Consider the following 9256-nt stretch of genomic DNA (forward strand, 5'->3'; position numbering starts at 1 on the left):
TCTTAAATGAATGAACTATTTATTTTTTCCTAGGTATTATTTTATTTGCATTTTGTGTTAGCACAAGGCAAAGACAAGTAAAGAAATAAAAAGTGTGTATCTGAAGTATCATAGATTTTATTCTAGAAACATTTCCTAACCAGAGCGCAGCCCTCAGAATATCCAGTCACACAAACGTGGCTTTTTTCTGAGTAGGGAGCAACAGACTCAGGATCAAGGCCGACCTCAGAGCCTCATGTAAAAAAAGGCATCAAAAAACAGATCGAATGCATCGACTCTTCTAAACAGGTGTTAGTCTAAGAAGTAAGATGGGCTAAGGGAGGATTCCTGTTCTGTTAATGAGGATGCTGACATGGCATAGTCAGTGTATCAGAAACTCTGAAAAGGGTGATAATTGATAGACTGTTATAATTGCAAGACAGATAAAAGTCAAACTACTACAGTAATGCCTAATTTCAAAAAGTGGAAGTATAAAAAAATAAAGGGGTCACTAAACATGTTTGGAGGAGAGCACCAAATTATTCCTGGGCACCACAGAACCTATTCAAGAAAGACTTCAAGAAGATCACACAAACTGAAGAAGAACCGATTCAACAGGCAGTAAAAGCAGCTGATCAAAGTCAGGACATGTCCTTGAAAATGCTGAATTGCATTTAAATGAAGAAAATACAAAAGAACAGAAAGTTCACCATTAAAAGTATGCTAAAGAGGATTTAGTGCCTCACAGAAGGCATAAAAACTAATAAATACGCTGGAACAAGAAGCCTGACACTGAGTCATCAGAAGGACAGTTGGAACAGAGAAATAACAGAACATGTACACTCGTTCTTTGCTTCTGTACTTACCGTGGAGGAATTTCATGAGGTGGTCAACCTAGAATTCTCCATCATGAGGCAAATGCCAGAGAAATTATTCAAATCAAAGTGTCAAAAAATATTTTAGAGATAAATCAACATTAGGAACAGCAGCAAACTGCCAGGAGCCAATGCTAATCATATAAGAAGGCTTAAGGAACTCAAGGATGAATGCCAGATCTCATTGCCATATGAATGGAAAATGGCTAATATGCATAGTCCAAATTTTTAAGATGGTTTCTGGGAGTTAAAAAAAAAATAAATAAACGAAGAAGAGTTATCCAAATGTTTCTGCCACTACCTGGTAGAAAAGATAAGAACACGCGGACACATGGATGAGTATTGCATATTGTGGAAGAGCCAACATGGGCAGAGGGAAGTTGTTCCTTACAAATCTACCAGATTTCTTTGAGGGAGTCAGCAACATGCAGCCAAAGAGAGATCATTTCCAAAGGCGCTCAGCAATGCTTTCCATCGAAGACCCTTAAAGAAACTTCTAGGGGATGTGAAGAAATTCTTCAAATGACTAAATAACTATTAAAGTCGGAAGATAGAAAACACAGCATAGGAAATAATTATCAGTTTTCTAATTTGAGGGATGTTGTTGACAGAGTCTTTGGCCTGCTGGCAAGGTTCCTCGTAACGCAGCGCAGGATCCCGTTCGCCTTCTTTGCCGTGAGAGCACCGAGTGTGTACAGTGAGAGGCAACGGAGAAGGTGAACAGGGGAAGAACAAGGAGTTTTCAGACCAAGAAGGTTCTAAGCTCAAAATAAACCTAAGGTACTTCTTCCTATAACCCACAATTAAGTTGTAAAATATGTTGACATACTGTGGATACTATGGATTTAAAATGAATAGATAGAGTCACAAAATAATTCATCATAGGACATTAGCTGCAGAACACAGCAAATATGGCCTAGTTTGAAATTAGAAAATATTTGGTGAAGAATCAGATACTGTTCTCTATACGTCTGCTTTTGAACACAGATTGAGACACGGCACTTAATCCGATACAGGATGGTTAGAAAGCTTTATGTTCTTTAGTATTTACCATTCATGCCATAAAATTGGTGACTTGCAAGAGCTGGAGCTTGTTGCAGACCTTTCCAGTTCGATTCCAAGCTATTAAGCAAAACCTTTCTTCTGTTACCCCTGCATTTTCTTCTCTATCACAAGAGAAATACTTTGTAGCAATAATTAGAAGTTACATTTACTATTTTAAAATCTGATTCAAAAGAAATAATAGAGTTGTTTGCTGAGGTTGTCTGGCCTGCTACTTTGTGTCACACTAATGGGAACATCCAAAGCTAATCCTACCCAGAACAGGAAGGAACGAGTTCTCTTTTTTCCAAGGCTCTCCACTGGCATAAAACTAGACCAGTTTTTGATAAATCTCTCAAACAGTAATAGGAAAACAGTGTGTGTCAAGAGTTCTGGGAGCTGTTGCAGAAGAGATGCCTGGCAGAAAGAGACACTTTAATACGTCAGAAAAAATATGCTGGCACTTAGCAATCTGTGCCTGGGAAGATACCACCCGTATCCTTTATATCCTGTTCTTTCACATGGTGCATAGATTCTATTACCAGGACATTGGATTTAATTTATAGAGTCTGGGATTTTCAAAGCCACCTATCATTTGGAAGCATCCAAATCCATCTACATTTCTATAAGAACTGGTGTTTTAGTGAAATGAACGAAATGCCAACCAATTTAATCTCCAAGCTGAAATGTGAAGATTCTGTGCTTCTGTTTGAGGCATGATCTGCAGGCAGCAAATAAGAAATATTAAAAATAAAATTTTGTGTCAGTTATTGCGTTTCACTGGCACTTCAGTGGTGTCTCCATCCATTCAGGATCCAGAGCACTGAGCCCTCCCCGGGTGTGGGCAAATGTAATATAGTTCAGTAGCTGGAATATAGTAATATAGTTCAGTAGCATCGAATAACAGAGTTTCATTGGATTCCATTCTTTCTTGAAACTGGACCACTGTGCACTCTGAAACCTAGAAATCTTTTGGACACTTGACAACCAGGAATACAGGATAACAGGTGATTTAACCCACTCAGCTTCTGCTGAACCGCTCTCTTTGACTTGGGCACTTCAGTTCTTCATGACACATCCTTTCTTTAGTGCCAAAGTCAGTCTGGTCTGACTTTTACACTGAAATCAGTCTCCTCTATAATACTAGTCATTGGATTTTCTTCGGTTGCTTTCGAGATAGTAATTAAAATGAAAACAACAATCCATTTTTGTTTTACATTGGTAAGAAACACATCACAAAGCTGACAAGTATTCAGCTGGAATATATTAAACGGGGCAGTTAATTCCATATGTATCTAATTTCATAATAAAAAATCTTTCTGCAAAACTCTAGACTTGCAGATCTCTATTATGCCAGCTGCTATCAATCAACATGATAACTTCAACACTGCTCAAAAGAACTTGTTGGTTTGCATGTTATTTTCCATAAAACAATAATGATGAACATCAGTTGCTTCCTTCCCTTAGTTTTCTATTCATAAAGTCCTGCTAAATTATTCTATCCAAGGTCATTGTCAAGCTGATCTTTTATGGCTAAGAAATATAGTCATCTAACACATTCCAGATCAGACACAAGCAATAATACATATTTTCAGTACAAAATTAGATATTTAAACATCCATCCTAGGACTGTCTACCAAAGCCAGAATTTTATTGACCATACATACAGATGAATGTACATATAGGGTCTCATCCTCTGACCCACGTATGCCCAGTTATCTGCTAGAGAAGACTCCACTTGCTGCAAATCTTTCAGTTTGGCTTCCAGACTTGCAGCTATAATCCTTTTTAGCTCATATCCTCCCCTCTCTATAGAAAATGACAGATATATTATTTAATTTAAAGTTTTACAAGCTCTTGTAATAAAAAAATTAAGCTACAGTGTTTGCTGTTGAGAAGTTGCCTTTGCATTCTCCTAGCAAATACAGTACACTAAATATTAGACACAGTAGTTACTCAAAGGATTTTTTAATTAATATTTAAATTGAAGAATGAAACCATTCTATAAACTGTTACACAGTATCACACAAGATATAATGCAGGTATGTAACACTCTCTCTGTATAGCTTAAAGAATAAAAGCAAATAATTCCTGTCTGATGAAACATATCTTTGATACTATTTTCCATTATAGTGACAATCTAGTATTGCAGACGTAGATCAGAAATATATTTTTATGCATATTCAACTATCAGTTATCAGTCATTTAAAAATTTTTTTTAAATACTTCAGTAGCACTCACTCAACCTAAAATATCACTCTCCAGTATCAGAACTTTAGTCAATGACCATTTTCACCTGTGTGAAAATAGATATTCCCTTCAAATTCTTACTTTTTTTACATAATTCTCAAGCAAAAAAAAAAAAAAATCTTAAAAAAATTTCTAAAATCATTTCCATGTTTATGAAAAGCCAGTCCTGTACCCTAACCCATGGAAGATCCAAGTGTCTCAGTGATTCTACTCCACAACCATACAAAAGTGTCAGTGAATAAATACTGTGGTCTCAGACTTGAGCTGCGCACTCACCTTGGGCGCTGCCTGTTCCGCCAGCAGCCAGAGCCACTGTTCTCTGCAGGTCTTTCAGATTCAATTCCAAAATTGCAAGAAGTCTCTGGTTTGGTAGCTCCTTTAGTCTATTACCTGCAGCAGGTGCAAAATATCAGGCAGCAGTTGGAAAACTACATTTATGTATTTCTTTTAAAAATTGAATGCTATCAGATGGATCGTGAACTCAAAATTTACTTTATATTGGAAATAATATCCATGATATAGTAAATTATTAGCCTACACTGTGAGTAATGTTTGAAAGAAATTTTTCAAGCCTTGAAAAGAAAGCGTTGTTATTTGCTCATATTTAAATAATACCAAAATTTAAAAGTGTATAAAGAATGAAAAACAATTACATTTTTATTATCTTGTTAACTCTGCCTTACTGAATGTGTTATATTTTAGATTTAAGCCCTTCAAAACAAATATTATCTTCTTGTTTGCATCACAACATAACTGTGACTCACATTCCAGCCTCTGGATCGTAATATCTTATTTTCCTATCTCATACAACAGCAAGAAGGAATTATGGTCAGACATAGGAGTGGGGATGAGTTCCTGACCCTAATTAAGCCAATCACAAAACTCTCATTAACTGCAGCAGAGCCCACCATAAGTCATTAGATATTATGAATCACCTGGGCCCTGAGTGCCACCTGTTCCCCCTCCAAGGGGCTCAGCTACCTGTGGCCAAGGACAACTCTGATAGGATGCAGGTTGGTGACCTGGGGAGAAGACTATGTTGGATCATGTTGGACGTGTCCTGTGCTCTGGACTGTTAGGTGGTCCTGATCACCAGAACCAGACCAGCCCTGCTTGCCTTGCCCAGCTACTGTGGGATTGTGCCCTTGTCAGTGGAGACAGTGTCCACAATCATTTGCTGTCATTGTCCTCTCCCAGATGGCCTTCCCTTGTGGAGCAGCCTCTTCTTGCTGCTCCCTGACACATAGAATCTCACTGTCCTTCAGCTCCCAACTTTTCATTCTGTTTTGCCTTCTTCGTATTTTTGATGCCATTGATCATTCTCGCCTTCCTGGCATTTTACACCCACTAGGCTTGAAGATACTTTTTTTGCTCCAGTTCTTTTCAAGACTGTTCTTTTAGTTCATCTTTCATGAAGTATCTTTCCCCACTCTCTCATTATTCCCCAGGGCAGTGTCTATAGCCTTTTGCTCATCTTACTTTATGTTCTCTCTCCAAGCAATTTCAGCAGCTGACACATCTTGGGTTATCATCTCCATGCTGATGACTAACAAATCAAGCTCGGCATCATTAATTGTTCTTCTAGTAACATTCTCCATCTGTCCTTCTCTCAAATATGTCATTTCAAGGTTTTATCAGCCTTAACTAGACTTGTGAAAAAGAGCTAACACCTTTCTTTCCAAAAATTTGCTGTATCTTTATTTCCCAAACTAATTTTCTGGATACTCAGGTGCGTGATCTCAGGATACTTTCAAAGTTTTCCCTCACATTGCTCTTAGTAAAAGAAAACTCCACACGCCATTCTGGGATCCTGTTCTACTCAATATCCTCTTTCCCTGTTTCTTCAAACAGAATGGCCTCCTTTCAGTCTTCATAAAATGTTATAAAAACCCTTTCAATTTGTTCATGTAATACCCTTGCCTGAACACCGTCCCACCTGAATCCTTCTGCCAGCTCCCAGTTCTCTTCGACATCAAATTTACGTTTTTCAGTATTGCTTTTAAGTGTCCGTGTGACATATAAATCTAAACCTTTAAAAAATAATAAGAAATGAAACCCTGTATCAGATAAACTATACCTAGTTACCAAGTAGAAGAAATACCTGAGCTAGCTTTAAATGTCAGGTATTGACAGAAGTCAGCACTAGTGAAATACCACCAGCAACAGTGGTACTGAGCTGCTTGGCAGGATCTATTAGTTCATGCCCAACTTTATGCATTTGTGAATAAATATTCTTCCCGTTCCCTCATTAAGCTTTATGCTTATTTACATTTGGTACATTCTGCTAGTATTCCCAGTCTTTTTTAATTGTTTCATAGTTTGTCATTTATATGTCAAATGATGTAAAGTCATTTAGCCTATTTGCATTTAAATTCCTCCTAAAATACTTGTACTTTTCATAGTGTCTCCAGTAACTTCCACTAATATCTGTTTCTTCATCTTGAGCCCAGGAGTTGGTAGAGCAGTAACACTTCTTCAATAAGTGCCTATGAGGTGTTAAACAGGGGCCTAAATAATAGAATGCAGATCTCTACATTTATTCTGCGTTTACCGGTATTTCTGCCTATTTCACTGTCTTCAAAAGCTTCTTTGTCTTTCAGATCTCCCATACCTGATGACAGTTTGGCAAGCACACTGTGCAAATGCTTTCTTCCCTGCATATAAGGATAAAAGCTACTCAGAAAAATGTTCAGCAGACAAAACATCTAAACAGTGTCTAATGATTTTTTTCTAGAAACTGGCACACGGCATTCTCTAAAAGAGAGTGAAGTAAACTTTACATACCTCTAAGAATTGGACTTTATTGCATTTCTTGCTGCAGGCATGTGCATTCCATGCAGTTTCATTCAGTGATAAAGACAGTGTGTGTACAAGTCCAGATACAGGTATTTCAGCTCATTTTGCAAAGCACATGCGTAGCACAGATCACAGAATCACAGAATGTCAGGGATTGGAACGGACCTCAAAAGATCATCTAGTCCAATCCCCCTGCCAGAGCAGGAACACCCAGATGAGGTTACACAGGAAGGCGTCCAGGCGGGTTTTGAATGTCTCCAGAGAAGGAGACTCCACAAGCCCCCTGGGCAGCCTGTTCCAGTGTCTGTCACCCTCAACGAGAAGAAGTTTCTTCTCATATTTAAGTGGAACCTCTTGTGCTCCAGTTTGCACCCATTGCCCCTTGTCCCATCATTGGTTGTCACTGAGAAGAGCCTGGCTCCATCCTCGTGACACTCACCCTTTATATATTTATAAACATTGATGAGGTCACCCCTCAGTCTCCTCTTCTCCAAGCTAAAGAGCCCCAGCTCCCTCAGCTTTTCCTCATACGGGAGATGCTCCACTCCCTCCAGCATCTTCGTGGTTCTGCGCTGGACTCTCTCCAGCAGTTCCCTGTCCTTCTGGAACTGAGGGGCCCAGAACTGGACACAATATTCCAAATGCGGTCTCACCGGGGCAGAGTAGAGGGGGAGGAGAACCTCTCTCGACCTACTAACCACCCCCCTTCTAATCCACCCCAGGATGCCATTGGCCTTCTTGGCCACAAGGGCACAGTGCTGCCTCATGGTCATCCTGCTGTCCATCAGGACCCCCAGGTCCCTTTCCCCTAGGATGTAGGTAGTTTTGTCCTCACATGAAGATTTGAGATTTGCTGTAGAATATCTTTACCTTATCCTTTATTATATCATCTTTATTAGCTATTTTAAACAGACAGATGAGGAACTGGCACAAACTTTAGGTTTTATGGAGTTGGTCAATTTTGGTAACAACTGGGAAAAACCAAAAACAAACAAACAAACAAACACCCCCCCCACACACACACACACACAAAAGCAGCTCACCGTGGGCAAACTGTCACCATCGTCAGAAAATGTTCTACCTCATTGGGAGTGTGACAAAAGCAAGAAGTTACTTTAGGAAAACACATAGGTCTTAATCTAGGACACAGAATCAGAGTAACACATTTTGCTTTAAAACTATGTTCTGTATTTAGTACTCTGACCTTTTTGGACTATAGTATCTTATATATAAGTATATAATACATTACAGCCTTGGTTATAATGTGTATTAAAGCCACTGAATACTGTCCTGTTAATGTAATGAAGCTTTAAAATGGCTTAAGCACCACGAGTATAAAGCACATTCAGGCTTATGTTTATTGCTAATCTGAAGATCAAAAAAGGATTAATAAGTAACATATTTCTGTTGTTATATATTTACCTAAAACCAAACCTTTAAGTTTTATTCCTTTATAACAAACTTATTTGCAAGATGAGAATGGGTACCGAACCATGCAAAGATATCTGAAGATATAAGAATCAGTCTCTCTTTTTACAGAAGCAAAACCTGAAGGCTCAGCGGACAGGGATGAACAAGTTTGCCAAGGTTAAGAAGAAAATTAATTGCCAACATGGAAATATCTGTGCAGCATCTGATCAATGTTCTTTTCTGTCTAAAAAGACTGTAAATACACATGGATAAATTCCATTTCTCTTGGCTAAATATCAAACAAGATGATTTAATGAATTTTTAGAATTTTTTTAAAATGTGGTTATGTTGTCATACTTTTTAACAGGTAAAGAATGAGCACATAAAGCTGACGGTCATTTCAGGAATTGCACCAGAAGCCTTAGTGGGGCCAGGTGTGTCTTATTTCTCTAGATAACCCTGCAAGTTCCAGTATTTATCAGTTAAGGAGGCATCATCTAGCCCACAGGTGTCAAACACATTTTCATTGGGGACCACATCAGCCTCGTGGTTACATTCAAAAGGCCAAATGTAATTTTAAGACTGTATATACGTAGGAGTAGTTAACTTAACTTCGAAGGCAACCGTGAGGCTGATGTGGCCCTTGGTGAAAATCTGTTTGACACTGCTGATCTAGTCAGTCAAGGAAGATTGACAGCCACAGAAAATAACCCATAATAATTTGTAGGGTCACTCTGGAAATAATAATTGTCATTATAAGGATCCTACACTGTTGTTTGTCCGTATCTAATGAAATCATGGTTATTTTCTACTTGTGACATACGCTCCTTATTTGACAGCTTTCACAAAAATATAAGTTTTACTTGTGTAAATACTCCCCATGCAGCAACAATATTTTTAATAGC

At 38.4% G+C, this 9256-nt stretch overlaps 1 long non-coding RNA gene across 1 annotated transcript in view; it reads right to left on the reverse strand.

Moving 5' to 3' along the window:
• Nucleotides 1–5403: 5403 nt before the first annotated feature.
• The window catches only part of LOC135985400 (uncharacterized), a 46825-nt gene continuing 42972 nt past the window's right edge, over nucleotides 5404–9256 (reverse strand). The window contains exon 3 of the long non-coding RNA XR_010605780.1: nucleotides 5404–5475. This is a non-coding gene — a long non-coding RNA (uncharacterized LOC135985400). The remainder of the gene's footprint in view (nucleotides 5476–9256) is intronic.

This window comes from Caloenas nicobarica, chromosome 2, assembly GCF_036013445.1.
Source record: "Caloenas nicobarica isolate bCalNic1 chromosome 2, bCalNic1.hap1, whole genome shotgun sequence".
Lineage (NCBI taxonomy): Eukaryota > Metazoa > Chordata > Aves > Columbiformes > Columbidae > Caloenas > Caloenas nicobarica.